The sequence below is a fragment of the Mustela lutreola genome, chromosome 16, assembly GCF_030435805.1.
Source record: "Mustela lutreola isolate mMusLut2 chromosome 16, mMusLut2.pri, whole genome shotgun sequence".
Taxonomy (NCBI): domain Eukaryota; kingdom Metazoa; phylum Chordata; class Mammalia; order Carnivora; family Mustelidae; genus Mustela; species Mustela lutreola.
In genome coordinates, this window is record NC_081305.1 from 41870444 (window position 1) to 41891368 (window position 20925).

The 20925-nt window shown below is 43.1% G+C and overlaps 1 long non-coding RNA gene across 1 annotated transcript in view; it reads right to left on the reverse strand.

The window, feature by feature from the left end:
- Positions 1–20227, reverse strand: part of LOC131817853 (uncharacterized) — a 26193-nt gene extending 5966 nt beyond the window's left edge. The window contains exon 1 of the long non-coding RNA XR_009348610.1: positions 19822–20227. This is a non-coding gene — a long non-coding RNA (uncharacterized LOC131817853). The remainder of the gene's footprint in view (positions 1–19821) is intronic.
- Positions 20228–20925: the final 698 nt, after the last annotated feature.

Genomic DNA, 20925 nt, shown 5'->3' on the forward strand with positions numbered 1-20925 from the left:
GAACAAAAAATATTCCCTTTGGCATGCTGTTCCTTCAGCCTAGAATGTCTCTTTATCTCCCTTATTACCAAGTTCATCTGCAGAGGGACTAATGCCCACCTTACAAAGTTCCCTTTTGTTGTCACCCAGGCTTCCTCAGACACCAATGGAGGAAATGAGGACTCAAAAAGCTGTAAGACATACAGAAAATCAAGAGCAAAAAGGCAGAAATTCCTCCTTTCCTGTAATTACTTTTAATGTAAATGGATTAAATTCTCCAATAAAAGATTGGCAGAATGGACTTAAAAATGATCCAAGCAAATGCTGTCTACAAGTGAGTCACAGTAGATCCAAAGACATAAATATGTTAAAAGACAGAGTGGAAAAGCTCTTTTATGCAAATAGTAATCAGAACAGAGCTGTGGTGCCTCCAATATTAATATCAGACAAAACAGACTTTAAATCTGAAAGGTTACAAATGACAAGGTTATTATATACTAATAAAGTGTTCATAGGAAAAAGATACAACAACACCAGTGATATATAAAGGAATAAAGGAATCGAACAACGTAACAAACCAACTATATCTAAGACAAATAACAATATTCCACCTCAAAACTGCAAAATACATATTCTTCTCAATTGTACTCAGCAAATTTTTCATGATGGATTTATTTATTAGCCCATAAAACAAGTATCAATAGATTTAATAGATATACAAAGCAACTTCCTTGACCACAACAGGAGGAAGTTAAAAATTAATAAGGCAAAGTGGACAAACATGCAGAAATTAAACTATGCACTCTTAAACAATTGCTATGGCCTGAATGTGTCCTCCCCAAGTTCCTATGTTGAAGTCCTACTACCCACTGTGATAGTATTAAAAGATGGGTCTTTTGAGAGGTGCTTAGGTCACAATGGTGGAACCCTCATGAATGGGATTAGTGCTCTTTTTTTTTTTTCTTTTAAAGATTTTATTTATTGGGGCGCCTGGATGGCTCAGTGGGTTAAAGCCTCTGCCTTCGGCTCAGGTCATGATCTCAGGGTCCTGGGATTGAGCCCCGCATCAGGCTCTCTGCTCAACGGGGAACCTGCTTCCTTCTCTTTCTCTGCCTGCCTCTCTGCCCACTTATGATCTCTGTCTGTCAAATAAATAAATAAAATCTTAAAAAAAATAAAAAAGATTTTATTTATTTATTTGACAGAGATCACAAGTGGGCAGAGAAGCAGGCAGGGAGACAGGAGGAACCCACTGAGCCACCCAGGCGCCCCAGGGATTAGTGCTCTTATAAAAGATCCCACAGAACTCTTTAGCCCCTTCTGCCCTGTGAGGATACAAAACCAGTCTGCAACCTCAAAGAGAGCCTGACAATGCTGGCACCCTGATCTCAGACTTCCACCCTCAAGAACTATGAAAAATAAATTTATGCTGCTTATAAGCTACTGGGTAGCTTATCTCTGGTATTTTGTTATAGCAGCCTATATGGACTAAGAAAACAATCACTGGGCCAAAGACTAAATCACAAATCAGAAAATATTAATCAGGAAAGAGTAATGAAAACACAGCATACTAAAATGGCATATAGAAAAAAACAGAGCTAAAAGGGAAACTTACAACATAAATTGCCTACATGAGAAGATATCTTGAATCAATAACATAACTTTACACCCTCAGGAACTAAAAAAAAAGGACAAATTAAACAAAAATGTATAGAAGAAGGAAATAATAAAGAAAACAAAGTTGAGATAAATCAAATAAAAAATAGAAAGACACAGAGAAAATCAATGAAACCACAAGTTGGCTCTTTGAAAAGATCAACAAAATTGTCAGACCTTTACCTGACAAAGAGAAAAAAGAAAACACAAATAACTAAAACCACAATTGAATATGGAGATATTACTACCAACCTTACAGAGGTAAAAAAGATAAGACAATATTAAGAACAACCGTAGGGGTGCCTGTGTTGCTCACCTGGTTATGTCTACCTAATTTTGGCTCAAACTCATGATCTCAAGCGCCTTGTCAGGTTCCATGCTGGACGTGGAACCTGCTTAAGATTCTCTCTCTCTCCTTCAACCCCTCCCCCAACATTTGTGTATGCTCTCTCAAAAAAACAAAAACACCCAACTGTACACCTACAAATTATTTTTTTCTCCAAATTTTTACTTAAATTCCAGTCAGTTAACATAGAGTGTAATATTAGTACACCAACTAATTAGATAACGAAACAGAAATGGACAAAATCCTTGCAACACAGAACTTACCTAAGTTGACTCAAAGAAATAGAATATTTCAACAGATCTACAAAAAGTAAGGAGACTGAATCAATAATCGAAAACCCCCCAACAAAGAAAGTCCTAGACCAGATACTGTACAAGTGAATTCCACTAAACATTTAATGAAGAATGAACAGGAATCCTTCTCAGGCTTCCAAAAAATTAAGAGGAAGAAACACTCCCTAACTTATTCTATGAGGCCAACATTATTCGGATACCAAATCACAATGAAAAGAAAATTACAGGTCAATGTTCTTTGTGAATATAGATGCAAAAGTCCTCAACAAAATATTAGCAAATAGAAACCAACAGTGTATTAAATTGTTCACCATGACCAAGTAGAATTTACTCCAGGAATTCAAGAGTGAGAAGGAAATCAACCAATGTAATCCACCCCATTATTAAAATGAAAAGACTCACATAATCATCTTAATTTATGTAGAAAAGGTATTTAACAAAATCCAGTAACTTTCATGATAAAAATGCTCAGAAAACTAGGAACAGAGGGGGAATTCCTCAACATGATAAAGGTATATATGGAAAAAACTACAGTTAACATTATCTTCAGTGGTTAAAGACTGAAAGCTTTTCCTCTGAAGTCAGAAAAAGACAGAAGACTTGCTTTCACAGTTACTGTTCAGCACTGTACTTGAAGTTCTATCCCAGAGCTATAAGGCAAGAAAAGAAAATAAAGGACATCCACAATGGAGAGGAAATTGTAAAACTATGTTTTTGCAGCTGACATGATCCTATATTTAAAAGGATTCACAAAAAAAAAAAAAAAAATCATAAAACCCAGTAAGGCCAATGATAAAAACCACTGTGTATCTATGGAACAGAAATGAACAATCCAAATAGGAAAGGAGGAAATTCCTTCCATTTACAGTAGTAACACAAGGGGAAAATATTTAGTAATAAATCTAACCAAGGTGAAATATTTGTATGCTGAAAACTAAAACACACTGCTAGAGAAAATTAAAGATGACCTAAATAAATGGAAAGATTGCCCATGTTCAAAAGAAAACAGAAAGACTTAACATTGTTAAGATGTCAGTATACCCAAAGAGATACACAGATTCAATGCAATTAAAATTCCAACAACTTTTTTTTCCCCCAGAAGTAGGAAAGCTAATCCCTAAATTCATAAGGGCCTCAAATAGCCAAAACAATGCTAAGAATAAAGTTGGAAGACTCACGTTACCCAACTTCACAATTTGTTACAGTGCTACATTAGTTGTAATAGTATGGCAGTGACATAAGGACAGACATACAGACCAATGGAATAGAAGAGAGAGCCTAGAAATAAACCCTCACATATACGGTCAATTAATTTTCAACAAGGACGCCAAGACCATTTAAGGGGAAGAATGCAACATTTCCAACTCATTTTATTGAATTGCCCTAATACTAAAATCAGACACAGATACCCCAAGAAAGAAAAACAAAACAAACTAAAAACCAGTATCCCTTATGAAAAAGGATGTGAACATACTGGAAAGACTAGCAACAGACATTTCTCCAAAGAAGATATATAAATGGGTAATAAACACATGAAAAATGGTCAACATAATTGGTCATCGGAAATGCAAATCAAAACCACAGTGGGATCACTGTGGAGATGGCTGTAACAGGGAAATTTTAAGCAGGAAAAATAAATTTCTGTGACACTGTGGAGAAAATGAATGCTTTGTGAAATGCTTATGGGAATGTAAAATAGGACAGCCCTTGTGGAAACCAGTATTTTGATTCTTCAAGAGGTTAAATATAGAACTACCAAATTTTTCAGCAGTTCCACTTCAAAAGAATTGAAAGCAGGAACTCAAACAGGTAACTGATAACCAATATTTATGGCGACAGCATTATTCACAAGAGCCAAAAATGATGAAAAACAAATATCCATCAACACATGAACTGATAAACAAAATGTGGCATATACATACAATGGAATATTATTCAGCCTTGAAAGGAATAGAATTCTGATACATACTACAATGTTTATGAACCTCGGAAACATTACATAAGTGAGATAAGCCATACACAAAAGGATAAATGTACGATTCCATTTATATGGGGCACCTAGAGTAGGGAAATTCATAAAGACATAAAGTAGAATAAGAAAGTAGAATAAGGGGGTGCCTGGGTGGCTCAGCTGGTTAAGCATCTGCCTTCACCTTGGGTCGTGATCCCAGGATCCTGGGATCGAGCCCCGCATCGGGTTCTCTGCTCAGCAGGGAGCCTGCTTCCCCCCCTCTCTCTGACTGCCTCTCTATTTGTGATCTCTCTCTCTCTCTGTCAAATAAATAAATAAAATAAAGTAAAAAGAAAGTAGAATAAGAAGGTACTGCTGGCAGGGTGGAAGGAGGAGCTATTGTTTAATTGAACTGTTTGCAATGATGAAAAATTTCTAGAAATGGATGGTGCTGAGGGATGCACAGCAGTGTGACTGTACTTAATACTACCATACATTTAAAAATTGTTAAAATGGTAAACTTTTTATTATATATATCCTACAATAAAAAGAACAAAAACCTCAATACATAATACATAGCCTTCTTATTCTAGGGAAATTGGATGTTATGTTTTTGTTTCTAACATAAGGAAGACAAAAGGGAGAAACCCATGCAAATTATCCAAATCTCATATAAGATAATATCTATTTCATGGTAATTTTTAGAGTGCTACAAACCACACCTTCTAGCTTTTGTCTCTTGGAACTGAGCTATCTTATCTCTGTTGGAACCCACCAGTCAACAAGTTAATGGAAATTATACACTAAGACTGGAATGGCACATGTCATGAAAAGACAGGGCAATGTCTGTAAGTACTCACCAATTACACTGAGAGGAACCTGATTTTTTGGAAGGGTGCGGGTCCTGACATGTAAACAAACTGCTTAATTATTTGTGGTTTTATTTCTCCTTTAAAAATTATTTTTGTGGGGTGCCTGGGTGGCTCAGTGGGTTGCGCCGCTGCCTTCGGCTCAGGTCATGATCTCAGGGTCCTGGGATCGAGTCCGCATCGGGCTCTCTGCTCAGCAGGGAGCCTGCTTCCTCCTCTCTCTCTCTGCCTGCCTCTCTGCCTACTTGTGGTCTCTCTCTGTCAAATAAATAAATAAAATCTTAAAAAAAATATTTTTGTAAGAATAACAGTCCCATACAGGATTACTCATTGATAATTAGTCAATAGTTATGTGAGAAAAAAAAAAAAAAAACATTCGTTGATGACTGTAGGTTGCTAATTATATAATGACTTACATTCTGGAACTGCCATAGAACATACAAACCCATTTCCTCATTGTAAATCTTAGGACATTTGAGACACTGAAAGGCCCACGACATAGATACAGGAAATGCTCAGAAAATATGTGAATTCTTACAATAATGGAGTAATCAGTAGTTTGCAGTGTGGCTCTTGGACCAGCAACATCAGCACCCTGAAACCTGGGATAAGCGCAGATTGTCAGGACATTGTCCCTGGCAGAGAGGAACACCTGAACAAAGGCCTAGTAGCTGGAGAGGCTGGGTTACAGGGAGGGAAAGAAGTTCCATTGTGTTAAGGTAGTTTGGGGGATTGAGGGAACATAAATCAAAGCAGAGACGGGAGGGGGTGGAGCCCAAGGTATCTTTCCTGACATATTAGGGGTTTGGATTTCATCCTAAGAGCAACACGGAATGTGGAAAGAAAGGAGCACCTTCTTCATGCCCCAGGGACAAACTGGGTCATTAATAAGGGAACAAAGGCTGGGAAAGGGACCACCTCTAGAAGGCACCCTTGTAGGAATCCAGCCTCTACAGCAGGGTCTACTAGTTTTCCCACAGGAGCAAAGGCCCAGAGCTATTTTAAAATTGTTCAGATTCTCTGTGGTGGCACTTTCTTGTTGTTGTTTTGTTTTACAAACCTTTTGAGGACCCTCAACCTATGCTTCCAGGCTGAAGGTGGACTCCCTAGAAGTACCAGGATGGAGAGAGAGCTGAGAGTCTCGGTTCTGTAAGCCATTTAGTTACACTTCCACATATCAGACACAACAGACACCCAAAGCAAACAGAAGGAAGTATGCACAGATGACTAGTACTCATGACTATTCAAAGGCTGTATGTTTTGAAAAATTTCCTTTTACTAAAACATGAAAGCTAATCAGCGATCACTTGAGCCCCCGGGAGACATACCAGAAGACAGATTCACAGATGCCTAAATGCAGAGAATTGAGAGCAGTCCTGATGGCCCTTCTGAGGACCCCACCTTTCACAGGCAGTGCTAAAGTTGTCAGTTTACATTTGTTTATGTAATTTTTGCCAGAATACCAGTCTCCCCACTGAAATATTTGTAAGAGTGCAAAAATATTCACAAATCATATCTGACATCTACTTAAAAGTAAATGGTGATATACAGTAACAAGAGAATATAACCTAAATCAGAAGAAAAACCAATCACTTAAAATAGGAATAGAATAAAAGTAAAAGTAGAAGACATTAAAACAGAATAATGTATTCCATATGTCTTAGAAGCAAGGAGAAAGACTGAACATGTTAAGTAGGAAAATGAAAGATCTAAGGAAGACCCCAGTCTAACTAGAAGAGATGAAAGCTAACATTTACGGCGTGAAATACAGTGGATGGGACTAAGGGCAAAGAAAATTGCAGGAACTCTTGCAGAAGAAAAGTTGAGGAACCTGGGTGATGTAGCAGTAGAAACTATTTGAAAGGAAACTGAGAGAAAAAAAAATTATCAATGAGCAGTGAAACAACTTCAATGGAATTAAAACACTGAAGGCACTGAAAGAGAGGTAGAGGGACAGAAAATCATTGGAAGAAATAATGCCTGAAACATTTCCAAATTGTTGGAAACTATGAACCTACAGAATGAGGAAGTATAAGAAAATTTCACCAAGGCTGGAGCTTGGGAAGATGGTGGACTAGGTGGGTGCTGAGCTCACCCTGTCCCATGTTTTCGACGAGACAGCATCCACGTGCAAGTCACTAAGCCACAGAGTGATGTGAAGACTGGCAGAACAAATGCCACAAGTAAATACAGACAAGAAGCTGCATCTGAAAGGTTAGGAAGGTCAGAAAAACACAGGGAGGCTGTCTAAAGGAGGGAGAGAACTGTGTTTTCGGAGAGGGTGGAGAAACAGGCCCTCAACCCAGGGAGCTCACATGAGGAAGACTCTAAGCCCCAGAGCATTTGGCTTCAAAAACCAGAAGGGCAGGTGCCTGGGTGGCTCGGTTGGTTGGGCGACTAGTCATGATCAGGTCATGATCAGGTCATGATCCTGAAATCCCAGAGTCAGGGTCCCACATCCGGCTCCCTGCTTGGCCAGGAGTCTGCTTCTCCCTCTGCCCTCCCCTCTCACATGCACTCTCTCTCTCTAATAAATAAATACAATCTTAAAATAAATAAACAAGCAAACAAATAAAAACCAGAGGGGCTGATTTCTGTGAGTTTGTAAAATCAGTGGGACTTGAAACCTGGAAATTGGAGGTCAGCTGACTCAGCACTAGAGGAGCCAGGAAGACAAGTGACAGCTGGGTCCCTGCCCTTAAAAAAACAACAGACTGCATTGAGAAGCAAAGTTAAAATGGCAGTTCACACAACACTAGGGGCAAACAGGATACAGATCTGTTCATACTGATTTCAGAGACTGTTGTGGGACTTCTCCAAAAACAAGGGAGCTAGCAGATGCCATTGTCCTCCACACCTCCCACCCCTGCATAAGCACCGAGCCACCTGCGGGGTTAGGGCTGCACAGACCCTTGCTACCTAACCCACTAGCAGTGTGCCACACCCATGAGTTCTCTTGAGGACTTGCCCATTCCAAGCCTGCCAGCCTAGGCCCTGGGCTCAGGGCAAATTTGTAAAAGCCTCAAACGCCCAGCCTAGCCACGGAGAACACACCTGCCACCATGCATGCCACATACATCTGCCGTGCCACACCCAGTTGTGTGCCCCCAGCCACGCTTGTGTTTTACCCAGCCACACCGCCCAAGCCAGCACTGCAAGCTCTGCCTAGCCAGACACCCACAGGTGCCATTGCACACCCTGCCTGGTCACTCCCACCAGCCACCTTCACGGGCCACGACCAGCCACACACTCCCCATCATCAGCGGGCACTGTGCCCAGCCACCAAGTGCCCAGCTGCTGCCACGCGCTACACCTAGCCACCAAGACACCCCAACCACTGCACTGCGCAGAGCAGCCTGCTCCAGCCAATGTTGTGTACTGTGCTCAGCCTTGTGCCCCCAGCCACCGCAGGGCCTCAGGAGATCCTAGATCCTAGGACTAGTGGCCTAGGGCCAATCTAGCTAATATGGCCACCTTGCTCCTGAGTTCCCAGGTGGGCCCTACTCCCAGGAGCTGGCCTTCCTGGGTCCCACTAACACCACAGAGAACAAGTATCGCCAACAACAGGCAGAGACAGTGTGGACAACAGCACTGAAAGGAAAAGTAACTCCGACACAGCAGCAGGACGTAAGCAACACACATCAGACACTCTCCTGAAGGGCCAAGGTTCTGAACAAGGAGACATCACATGACAGGGCACTCCAGGACCTCTTCATAGAGTCACTACTTTTAAGAGCTTTTTTTTTTTTTTTTTTTTTTTTTTTAAGCTGACTTATCTTAACACGCAGAAACAGACATAGAGAAGCAAAGTGAGGAGATAGAAAAATCTATCTCTGATGAAAGAACAGGACATGGCTACAGCCAGAGATCTAAGCAAAAAGATATTAAGTAACATGCCTGACAGAGAACTTAAAGCAATGATTATAAGGATACTCACTGGACTTAAGAAAAGAGTGGAAGACATGCATGAGACCCTTAATACAGACACAAGGAATAAAACAGCGAGATAAAGGATACGATAAATGAAATGAGAGAAACACTTTTTTTTAAAAGACTTTATTTACTTATTTGAGAGACAGAGAGAGAGAGAGAGCGCGCGCACAGAGGGAGAGAGAGAAGCAGACTCCCCGCTGAGCAGAGAGTGGGGTGTGGGGCTTGACTCCTGAGATCATGACCTGAGCTGAAGGCAGACGCTTAACTGAACCATCCAGGTGCGCCATGAGAGACACACTTGATGTAATGAACAGCAAGACGGAAGAAGCAGAGGAACTGAATTACTGAACTAGAAGGCGGAGTAATGGAAAGTAATCAAGCTGAATAGAAGAGAGAAAAGAATAATGCAAAGCGAGAACAGACTTAGGGAACTCAGTTGCTCTATCAAACACAGTATTTGTATTACAAAAGTCCCAGAAGAAGAAGAAAAAGAAGAAGAAGAAGAGAGAAAGGAGAGCAGAAAATCTATACGAAGAAATCATAGTTGAAAACTTCTTTAATCTGGGGAAGGAAATAGATCTCCAGATCCAGGAGGCACAGAGAACCCCAACAAAATCAACAAAAGGAGATGCACAACAAGACATACTGTGAAATTAAATGCACTGTTAAAGAAAAAAAATGTGATAGTGATAAAGAAAAAAAAAAAAAAAAGGAGTCAATAATTTACAAAGGAAACCCCATAAAGCTAGCAGGGGAATTTTTCAGAAAAACTTTGCAAGCCAGAAGAAAGTGGCAGGATATATTCAAAGTGCTGAAAGGGAAAAACCTGCAGCCAAGAAATACTCTATCCAGCATGGCTATCATTCAGTATAGAAGGAAGATAAAAAGCTTCCCCCAAACTAGGGGAGTTTATGAACACCAAGTCAGCTCTGCAAGAAATATTAAAAGGGATGCTTTTAGGGAAAGGGCAGACCAAAAGTGACAGTATTGAGGTAAAAAACACAAAAACAGTAAAAATGAATATTTCTGTAAAAAATCAGTCAGGGAAATCACCAAAAACAGGTTATAAAATATAATAATATATATCTAAAACATGAGGAGGGGAGGAGAAAATAGGTTTGAACTTAAATGACCATCAACTTAATATAGACTATTATATTCAGAAGAGGTTATATAAAAACCTGGTGGTAACCATGTACCAAAAAGCACTAATAAATATGCAAAGAATAAAGAGAAAGAAATCCAAATATATCATTCAAGAAAATCAGCAAAACATGAAAGAGCAAAAGACAAAAAGGATCAGAGAAAAACTACAGAAACAACTACAAAACAAGTAATAAAATAGTAGTAAATATATATCCACCAATAATTATTCTGAATGTAAATGGACTAAATACGCCAATCAAAAGTTACAGCGTGAAAGAATGGATATAAAAACAAGACCCATCTATATGCTGCCTACAAGAGACTCGTTTTAGACTGAAAGATACCTGCAGATTGAAAGCGATAGGACAGAGGGATGCCTGTGTGGCTCAGTTGGTTAAGCCTCTGACACTTAAAATTTTTTACTTAAATTCAATTTAGGTAACGTACAGTGTATTATTAGTTTCAGGGGTAGAGTGTAGAGATTCATCAGTTGCATAGAATACCCAGTGCACATTATATCAAGTGCTCTCCTTAATGCCCGTCATCCAATTACCCCGTCCCCCCACCAACCTCCCCTCCAGGAACCCTTAGGTTGTTTCCTATAGTTAAGAGTCTCTCTCTCTCTTTTTCTTTTTTTAAAGATTTTATTTTATTTATTTGACAGATACGGATCACAAGTAGACAGAGAGGCAGGCAGAGAGAGGAGGAAGCAGGCTCCCTGCTGAGCAGAGAGCCCGATGTGGGGCTCGATCTCAGGACCCTGGGATCATGACCCAAGCTGAAGGCAGAGGCCTCAACCCACTGAGCCACCCAGGCGCCCCAGTTAAGAGTCTCTTATGGTTTGCCTCCCTCTCTGTTTTTATCTTACTTTATTCTTTCCCTTCCCCTATGTTTATGTTTTGTTTCTTAAATTCCACATATGAATGAAATCATATGGTAGTTGTCTTTTGCTTAGCATAATACCCTTTAGTTCCATCCATATTGTTGTGAATAGCAAGATTTCATTTTTTTTTAAGATTTTATTTATTTGACAGACAGAGATCACAAGTAGGCAGAAGAGTCAGGCAGAGAGAGAGGAGGAAGCAGACTCCCTGCTGAGCAGAGAGCCCAACATGGGGCTCAATCCCAGGACCCTGAGACCATGACCTGGGCTGAAGGCAGAGGTTTAACCAGTGAGCCACCCGGCTCCCCATGATTTCATTCTTTTTGATGGCTGAGTAATATTCCTGTGTGTGTGTGTTTACACCACATCTTCTTTATCTATTCATCTGTCAGGGGACATCTGGGCTCTTTCCTTAGTTTGGCTATTGTAGACACTGCTGCTATAAACATTGGGGTGCATGTGCCCCTTCAAATCACTATGTTTGTATCCTTTGGATGAATACCTAGCAGTGCAATTGCTCGGTCATAGAGTAGCTCTATTTTTAACTTTTTGAGGGACCTCCATACTGTTTTCCAGAGTGGCTGCCAGTTTGTATTCCCACTAACAGTGTAAGCATGTTCCCCTTTCTCTGCATCCTTGCCAACACCTGTTGTTTCCTGAGTTAATTTTAGCCATTCTGACTGGTGTGAGGTGGTATCTCATTGTGGTTTTGATTTGTATTTCCCTGATGTAGAGTGATGTTGAGCATTTTTTCATATGTCTGTTAAAAAAAAGAAAAAGAGTTGGAGGTTTCTAAGATTTTATTTATTTATTTGACAGAGAGTGAGAGATCACAAGTAGGCAAAGAGGCAGGCAGAGAGAGAGAAGGAAGCAGGCTCCCTGCTGAGCAGAGAGCCCGATGCGGGGCTGGATTCCAGGACCTTGGGATCATGACCTGAGCCCAGGGCAGAGGCTTAACCCACTGAGCCACCCAGGCGCCTCTAGAAGCCTCCAACTCCTGATCTCAGTTCAGTTCTTGATCTCAGGGTCATGAGGTCAAGTCCCATATTGGGCTCTGGCCTTGGTGTGGAGCCTACATTAAAGAAAGAGAGAGAAAGAGAGAGAGGGAGGAAGGGAGGAAGGAAGAAAGGAAGGGAGAAGGAAGGAAGGGGAAAACGAAAGAAGGAGAGAATGAAAGAAAGAAAGGGAGGGAGAGAGGGAGGGAGGGAGGAAGAAGAGAAAATGAGAGGACAGAGAAACATCTATCATACAAATGGAGGCCAAAGGAAAGCCAGAGCAGCACTATTTATTTTGGACACGTTAAAACAAAGACTAACAAATGACAAAGATGGACACTATATAGTAAGTGTCCATCTTAATAAAGGGAACAGTCCAAGAAGAAAATATAACAATAGTAAATGCTTATGCAATCAACATAGGAGCACCAAAACACATGAAACAGTTCGTAACAATCATAAAGGGACAAATCAATAACAACACAACACTGGCAGGGAACGACAACAGCCAAATCATGGAAAGAACCTGTATGTCCATCACCTGAGGAATAGATAAAGAAGATGTGCTGTATATATGCAATGGAATTTTACTCAACCATAAAAAGAAATGAAATCTTGCCATTTGCAACGACATGGTTGGAGCTAGAGAGTATACTACCAAGTGAACTAGTCAGAGAAAGACAAATAGCATATGACTTCACTCATGTGGAATTTAAGAAACAAGACAAATGAACATAGGGGCGAAAAGAAGGAACACCAAGAAATAGACTCTTTAGCTATAGAGAACAAACTGATGGTTACTGGAAAGGAGGTGGGCTACGAGAATGGGTTAAATAGGTGAGGGGTATTACAAAGGGCACTTATGGGGCACCTGGGTGGCTCAGTGGGTTAAGCCTCTGCCTTCGGATCAGGTCATGATCTCAGGGTCCTGCAATCAAGCCCCATATCGGGCTCTCTGCTCAGCGGGGATCCTGCTTCCCCCTCTCTCTCTGCCTCTCTGCCTACTTGTGATCTCTCTCTCTCTGTCCCACAAACAAACAAACAAACAAACCAAAGAGCACTTGTGATGAGCAATGGGTGTTGTATGTAAAGTGATGAATCACTAAATTCTACACCTGAAACTAATATTACACTGTAGGCAACTGGAATTTAAATAAAAACATGGAAGAAAAAAAGATTAAAAAATAAATCACTAATTCAATTTCTCATTTAAAAAAAAACACCATGACTAAGTGGGATTTATTCTTTTTTTTTTTTTTAATAAAGATTTTATTTATTTATTTCACAGAAAGAGAGAGATCACAAGCAGGCAGAGAGGCAGGCAGAGGAAGAGGGGGAAGCAGGCTCCTGGCTGAGCAGAGAGCCCGATTCGGGGCTTGATCCCAGGATCCTGGGATCATGATCTGAGCTGAAGGCAGAGGCTTAACCCATTGAGCCACCCAGGCGCCCCAGTGGGATTTATTCTTAAGTTGCAAGAGTCATTCAACATTTGTAAATCAATCAATGTGATGGGAAGTGGCCAAGCATTTAGAGCTTTTCTCTTACTTGGTTCATTGATCACACTGATATAGCACATCAATAAGCGAAAGGATGAGAAGCGTATGATCATTTCAACAAAGACAGCAAAAGCCTTTGACAAAGTACACCACCTCTTCATGATAAAAACCCTCAACAAACATATTTAGAGGGAACATACCTCAACACAATAAAGGTCATCTATAAGAAACCCAGAGCAAATATCATCCTTTATGGGGGAAAAACTGAGAACTTTTCCCCTAAAAAGTCAGGAACATGGCAGGGATGTCCACTCTTACCACTTTCATTCAACATAGACTGGAAGTCCTAGCCATGAAAGGAATCCAAATCAGTAAGAAAGAAGGAAAACTTTCACTATTTGCGGATACCATGATACTATAGAAAACCTGAGAGACTCCACTTAAAAAACTGCTAAAACATTCATTTCCCAGTTTGACACAACATGCAGGCTAATGGCCAGCTCTTATCAATGGAACGTGAATGGAAGTGACATACCTGCGCGAGTGGATAGACTACAGATCTTCCTCGACTTCTGATGGGGGGGTCCCATCCTGATAAATCCATCAAATGCATTCAGTACACCTAAGCCACCCCATGACAGAGCTTAGCCTGGACCACCTGAAACATGCTCTGTACATTTACAATTAGCATACAGCTGGGGAAAATCATCAAACACAGACTATTTCATAATAAAGTGCTGGATATCTCATGCATATATTGACTACTGCACTGAAAGTGAAAAACACAAAGGTATAAGTGCACTGGCTGTTCACCAACACGACTGCATGGCAGACTGGGAGCTGTGACTCGCTGCCGCTGCCCATCATCAGGAGAAACAGTCACGCTGCAATGTCACCAGCCCAGGAAAAGATCCAAACTCAAAATTCAAAGTCTAGTTTCTACTGAATGCATGCTGCTTTCACACCACTGTAAAGTGGAAGAATCCAAAGTTGAATGACTCTAAGGTAGGGACCACCTGTACTCCCCTTCTCTCCTACTCCTCTTGGCCAGTGGGATGATGCCAGGGCATCCTTAAAGCAACAGAATGCATTGGATCCCTGGCTAAATATGTGGTATGGAGTTCCCCCGCTGATCCACCTTAACCATGGCATGAATGAGAAAAAAACTCCTTATCTGATGACCCACCTAGATTTTGGAGTTCATCTTTTACAGGAGAGAATTAACATAGTGTAACTTGTATGTCAAACGTACAGCAAGATCATGCAACTTCCCAGGGTCAAGAGACTGGTGACTGGCCAAGCATTTAGAGCTTGTTTCTTAATCAGTATACCATGTCCTAACCCTAATAAAGAACAGTGTGATGGGATGGAAAGAAAGGGCCAACAGGGCTGGACTACTACGTCACCAAACAAGACACCAGAAAGGCCACGAAAAGAACCTGCCCATGGAATTTCAGATGCAGTAATCTCCTGGGAGTCTGTCAGTTGCCAGGATCCCCACCTGCCAGGCTGTCAGCCACCTACCCGTGTAAGCGCTTTTGGAGAGGCCTCTCTTCACTGTCTACAGTTCCTGCCCCTGCTCCACTAGGGAGATCAGCTCTGCTTTGGGAACAGGGCTCCCTGTGCATGGAGAGAGAAATGGGGCATGGGTACGCAGGGAAATACAAAAGGAGGTCTTGAGCACACAGGAGTATACACCTTTCACACACCACCATGAAACTCCAGAAAGGAAACGACTCTTTCCAGAAGGTGTTCCCTAATGAAGCCAGTAGAATTCAACCTCCTCGTGGATCAGAACTATCTGGAGATGTCTGGTTTGAACACAGAACAAATCAAACCAAATCTCTGGTGTAGGGACAGAACACAGGAAGTCTGAAAAGCCCCCCAGGTGATTCCAGGGCCGGAAGATGGCTAAAAACACTGGACTAAATCACCTGCTGAACGGCATCTACTGCTGTCAGATGTCCGAAGTTGGCCGTGACCTAAATCTGCTACCCACTCTGAAGAGCAAGCCTTTACTCCAAGTTGGGAAGACAGAGCTGAAGGTGGGGGCCTGCCGCCCGACCTGCTGCTGTAGCATCCCATGGCTACTTCGAGGATACCGGCCTGATGGCCTTGACCAAGCGAACAGACACGCCTCGATTGGCATCTGCCAGGCCAGGAGTCAGCGTCACCTCAGGGCTTCTCATCAGGCAAAGTCATTACGTCTTTCAGGGGTGAAATCAGCACGAGGGGGTTTCCTGGGACACACTCTAAATCCATTTTGCCAAATGTGAAGACTTAGAGACAGGAGGATTCTAGAGAAACCAGTAACTAAGGCACCAGGACCCTCAGAAACTCAGACTGGAAGATCCTATACTGAAGGCCAGAATGCATCCAGCTGTCCCACAGTGAATGGTCACTGGTGTCTGCTGGATGCCTGGCCCTGAGCTCAGGGAGTCGGGAGTGTCAAAGTTAAATCAGGCCTTCCTTCATCATGTCGTGGAACTGAATCCCTGTCCCCACTGGGACTTGGTGCCTGTTAGTCCCTCCACCTAGAATACTATTCCCTGTGCATCTCCTTTCAACAACTAGTCACAGTGGTCTCTACCACCATTTACTGCACTGATGACTGACCTCCAGGGAGAGACAATGTGGACAAGAGGCTGGGAGAGCCCCGTCAAGATAACCATCAGGACGTCTGGGAAAAGGGAGACCTTGGGCCTCCATCAGTTCGTATTCAGATTTCTGGGAAAATTCGCCATTTCAGGTTTCAGTGCAAAAATATTTGGGTTTTACTGATTAGTACGTATAATAAATACATGTGTCATGCTTGCTATGTTCCCAGTTCTATTCTAAGCACTTCACAGATATTAGGTCACTTGGGCTAAGTCAAGGTTACTATAAAGAGATAATAAAATCAGGGCACCTGGGTGGCTCAGTGAGTTAAACCTCCGCCTTTGGCTCAGATCATGTCTCAGGGTCCTGGGATCGAGCCCCACATTGACCTCTCTGCTCAGCAGGAAGCCTGCTTCCTCTCACTCTCTGCCTGCCTCTCTGCCTACTTGTGATCCGTCTTTCTCTCTGTCAAATAAATAAATAAAACCTTTAAACAACAACAACAAAACTAAACAAAAAGACAGTAAAATAAAGTAACTGTATCAGGGCCCAGGAAGCTCACAGTGCCTCCTTAAGTCTGTGTGTTCTACAGCACTTCTTTCTGAAAGGGGAAATCGGCCAACAGACACAGGAGAGCTAAAGATGCAGCACCAAGCCCAGACTCTTCCAACAACAATCAGAAGGCAGGAAAGAGGAAGGAAAAAGGAAGAGCTTTCTTAGATGCCCATCAACACCATTTGATGACATGTCTGTACACTCTCTAAAATGATCTCCCTCAGCAGCAGAGAAGCAAGGCGCAGGCCTTAGGAAATAAGAGACAATTGTGCAGGTACCAGGGGCCAAAGCCATTTAGTTGAGATTGTGCCACTTAGAAAAATACCATGAGCACTGATGTCAAATATCTTCCTGTTTGTCTGATTCACCCACTTGGAGAACTTCCTATTACCCACAGGTCCTGCTAAATGGGCTGTGAGGACATTTGACCCAACCAAACTGAACCAATCACTTTAGTTCTTATGGAGATCTGGAATAAGGACATCAGATTGAGGCCAGCTTATGCTGGACACTTGGTAAAAATGTTGAGAATTACGTTTCTTATACAATAATCCCTGTTGCACACACAGCAAGGCCAATAAGAGGTTAGCACAGAATATGCTGAGGCTGTGGGGAGACAAGAAGGTGGGTCCCAGAGACCTTCATCAACCATGCTTAGAGAGAAAGAGTGGAATGAAAGCCTGTGGGTACCACTCAGGAGAGCACTGAATCCTTACCCAGTGAGGCCAGAAGCCCACATGTCTCCCACATCACCTCCCGGTATAAGGTCCCCTGGGCTAGGTCCAGATGTCTCCATTCCTCCCCAGTGAAGGTCATAGCCATGTCTTGCAAGAACACCAAAGCCTAGAACATCAATCAGAGATGGTGGGCGGCCATATATCTATTAGATGAGATGCGAACCTATTGGTAGGCCTTTCTGGACTTCTGCCGGAGGCCAAAGGTCTGAACCCCTGAGTATCTCCTGAGAACCTAGCTCTGTGCTGAGCTCAGGAGGGAGGTACATGGTGCCTCTGACAGAATAAAAGATGTGGAAGAGCAAAGCCTCCTGTGCAGGAAGCCACTAGAGAAAGACACAAAACCATGATCATCTAATGCAGTTGGTAAGGAGCAGAGCGTAAACCCATGAGGTAAGCGCCATCACCTCCATTCACAAGTAGCAAACGGTGGCTCAAAGCCAAGTGGAACAGAGTTGTATGTCTAATGAGAAGGGGCAAGATTTGCACCCAGTCCCTCGGGTCCAGCCATGGTGGGGGGTTTAGATTTAGTCTAAGTATGACATAGTCCCAGAGGGAAAAATCTTTCATTCCTCAATCCCTGATTGGACACTGGTCAGGTCCAGCACTGTTCGAGGCCTGGAGATGGAGCAGAGAACAGCAGCTCACACTCTGGGGCTGGGGAAGGGTCCCCGTCAAGAAATTAAAGAAATGACCAAGATCAAGTCATATGGTCCTAAGACCTCAAAAAACAACAAGAGAATGAACTGATTGTGAACATTAGGGGACTTAGGTGGGGTAACCAGGGAAGGCCTCTGTCAGGGGACACTGGAATGAGGCTGGAGTGAAGTTGGGGAGCAACCAGGCGAGGAAAGATCAATCAGTAACATAAGTCCCAAAGGTAGTCAGAGCTAGGACGAGTGAACGGGAGGACTTGCTAGAGAGTAACTCCAGGCCTGTTGTGTTTACAACCCAAGAGACACAGCATTCCTGTATATTGTCCATAATGAATATTGGACTCACTCTTCAAGACAGGTCTCCACCACTACCTGAAAGCACAGTGTTCCTAGGAAAACATCCCTAAGCCAAAATGCAGTCAAGTGAAAAGTATCCTCCAACTTTCTCAAGGTCCCCCTTACTGCTAACTTTGCTTTTAGGAAAAACTTATATTAGCACCTGTTCTCATCAACCAAAAGAAACTCCAAGAGGATTTTTGTTTTTGTCTTACTAATAATGTAGTCTCTCCTAAAAGCCAGTGGCTAAATCCAAACCTTTGGAAAGTGGGGGAACCTGAGTAAGAAAATGTGTTCTACAGGAAAATGGATTCTCTGCTGCAAGCTACAAACCGGCTTCACTTGTAATACAGAGATGGCAACTGCAAACTTAAATCTGGTGACTGTCTTGGGTTCCCACCTGCCCAGGGACCTTCTACACCAATCAGAGAAGGAGCAATTCAAAAAACGCAGCTCCCATCCCCTCTCCCCGCTTCCAGCTGGGTAGAGGTCTGCGGCAAGGAGGCCCAAAGGCCAGACTCTCCCTGGTGTGAGCCTAAGAGCAGAGCAGGACCAGCTTGGTCCCCCTCAGAATCGCATCCAGGCTGATTGCTCTCTGAGCAATGAAGGACACATGTCACGCACATAAGCCCTCTGGTTCCCTCAACTGAGAGAGAATAATCCTTAATACACACAGTATTCCAATTTTAGACCCAGAGGAATAGAGGCCAATGGCTGCGGAAAGGCAAGTTGAGGTCAGAGGCAGAAATGCAGGCCTCCCCTTCTAACCTCTGATCCGGGTGCAGAACCCTGGGTTAGGAGTGATTAAATCTACCTCCCTCCACCACTGTATTCCTCCAGAACCTTCTGATCCAAGAACACTAAGGAATGGTGACGATGATGAGGGAAGAGCAAGCAAGCTGAGGACAAAGCAGAAGCTGACACCCTGCAACCTCCCTCCCACCCCGCACTCCTGGGTGGGACATGTGTGACATTCTTCCAGGAATCTCCCAACCTTCTGCAAATACCTCGCTAGAGAGGAAAAACCACCTTAACCAGACAATGGGAAGGCCTCAAGGCCTCAGGTATATTTAAGTCCTTTCAGCATATGAAAGTTTTATTGAAACCTCCCTTTTCCTTACATCCCACAACCCCACCAAATAAAACCTGTCACCCCTCACGACCCCGGGGCAACAGCTCTTTCTGCCCACAGGTCCGGTCTCTGTGCTTTAATTAAAAACCCCATTTTGCACTAAAGATGTCTCAAGAATTCTTTCTCCGTGGTTGGCTCTGGACCCCACCCCCACTGAACCTAATTTATATTCTAAAACTTCATCAGAGAGTCCCAGGGTCAATATCACTGTGGGCTGAACCGGGAGGACCCCAGCGCGTGAGCCTGTGCGACCCTCCACTCACCAGCTCCGGCGCCGCCATGACCCCCTCATGGGCGGAGCGAGACCGCGAGAAGCAGGGACTCAAGCGTGTCCAGCGGGCTCAGCCGACCCCTCACCCCAGTCCTGGGCCGGGTGACCAGGGACCTCGGTGTCCGCTGTGTAAAGGATCAACAAGGTCCCCAGCGGGTGTCTCAGGAACGGAGGGCTAGTGTGGAGGCGCCGGACAGGCGAGAGGGACAGCCCCGTTACAGGTGCTGTCGGGCTCATACAAAACCGTGGATTTAGGTCCTATCCTCCTCACTGTCCTCTGCTCATTCTGGAAGACTCTTCTGAGTGCGGCCTCTCCTCAGCGCTAGAAGCAGAAGCGCAATTTGACACAGCCCCGTTACAACCAAAAGTCGCCGCAAGGAAGACACTAGAAGGCCGGTCCACCGTGCGGCGGAAATACCCCTCTCCGCTCTCTGTCATTGGCTGAGCGTCCACCGACGTCGGATGCTTTCTGGGTAATGTAGTTTCTGACTGCATCTAGGCAGCAGACGTTCTGTTTTCTGAGACACCTGGTGTTGAAGTTCCAAAGACAGAGGTGTGTGGCTCTGAGGAGTTCCAAGGAGAAGCTCACAGATTTCAGTGGCCTTTCAATCACCTCCTTCACCTCAAACAGGTGACGCATATACCTTGACCTTCCTCCTTGTGTAGGGGAGTGGGATAACTCACTTCTCCTTTCCGAGTCAGTATTCACAATGAAAAATGCAGATAATTCTTGAATGTAGTGATTTTTAAAGTTCCCTATTCAGCAGATTCCAACCTGCGGACCAGTACAGCATGGCCTGGGAATTTGTTACAAGTACAGGCCTCACTTCACTCCTACTGGATCAGGAACTCTGGGCTAGGGCCCCACGTCTTTGCTTTAATAAACCCTCCAGAGGATTTTAATGCTCCAAAACAGGTGAGGACCAGCCTCTTTAAAATCCAGTGAATAGATGAGTTAAAACCACCTCTTTTGTGGGAGATGACTAAAAAGAGCTTAGTAGCAGACCTGGAACATAATGGTAAGTACAGAAGAGCTAGGACCGTCATTATGATTATGATTATTATTTTATGTTAGTATCATTGGCAATGTCATCCC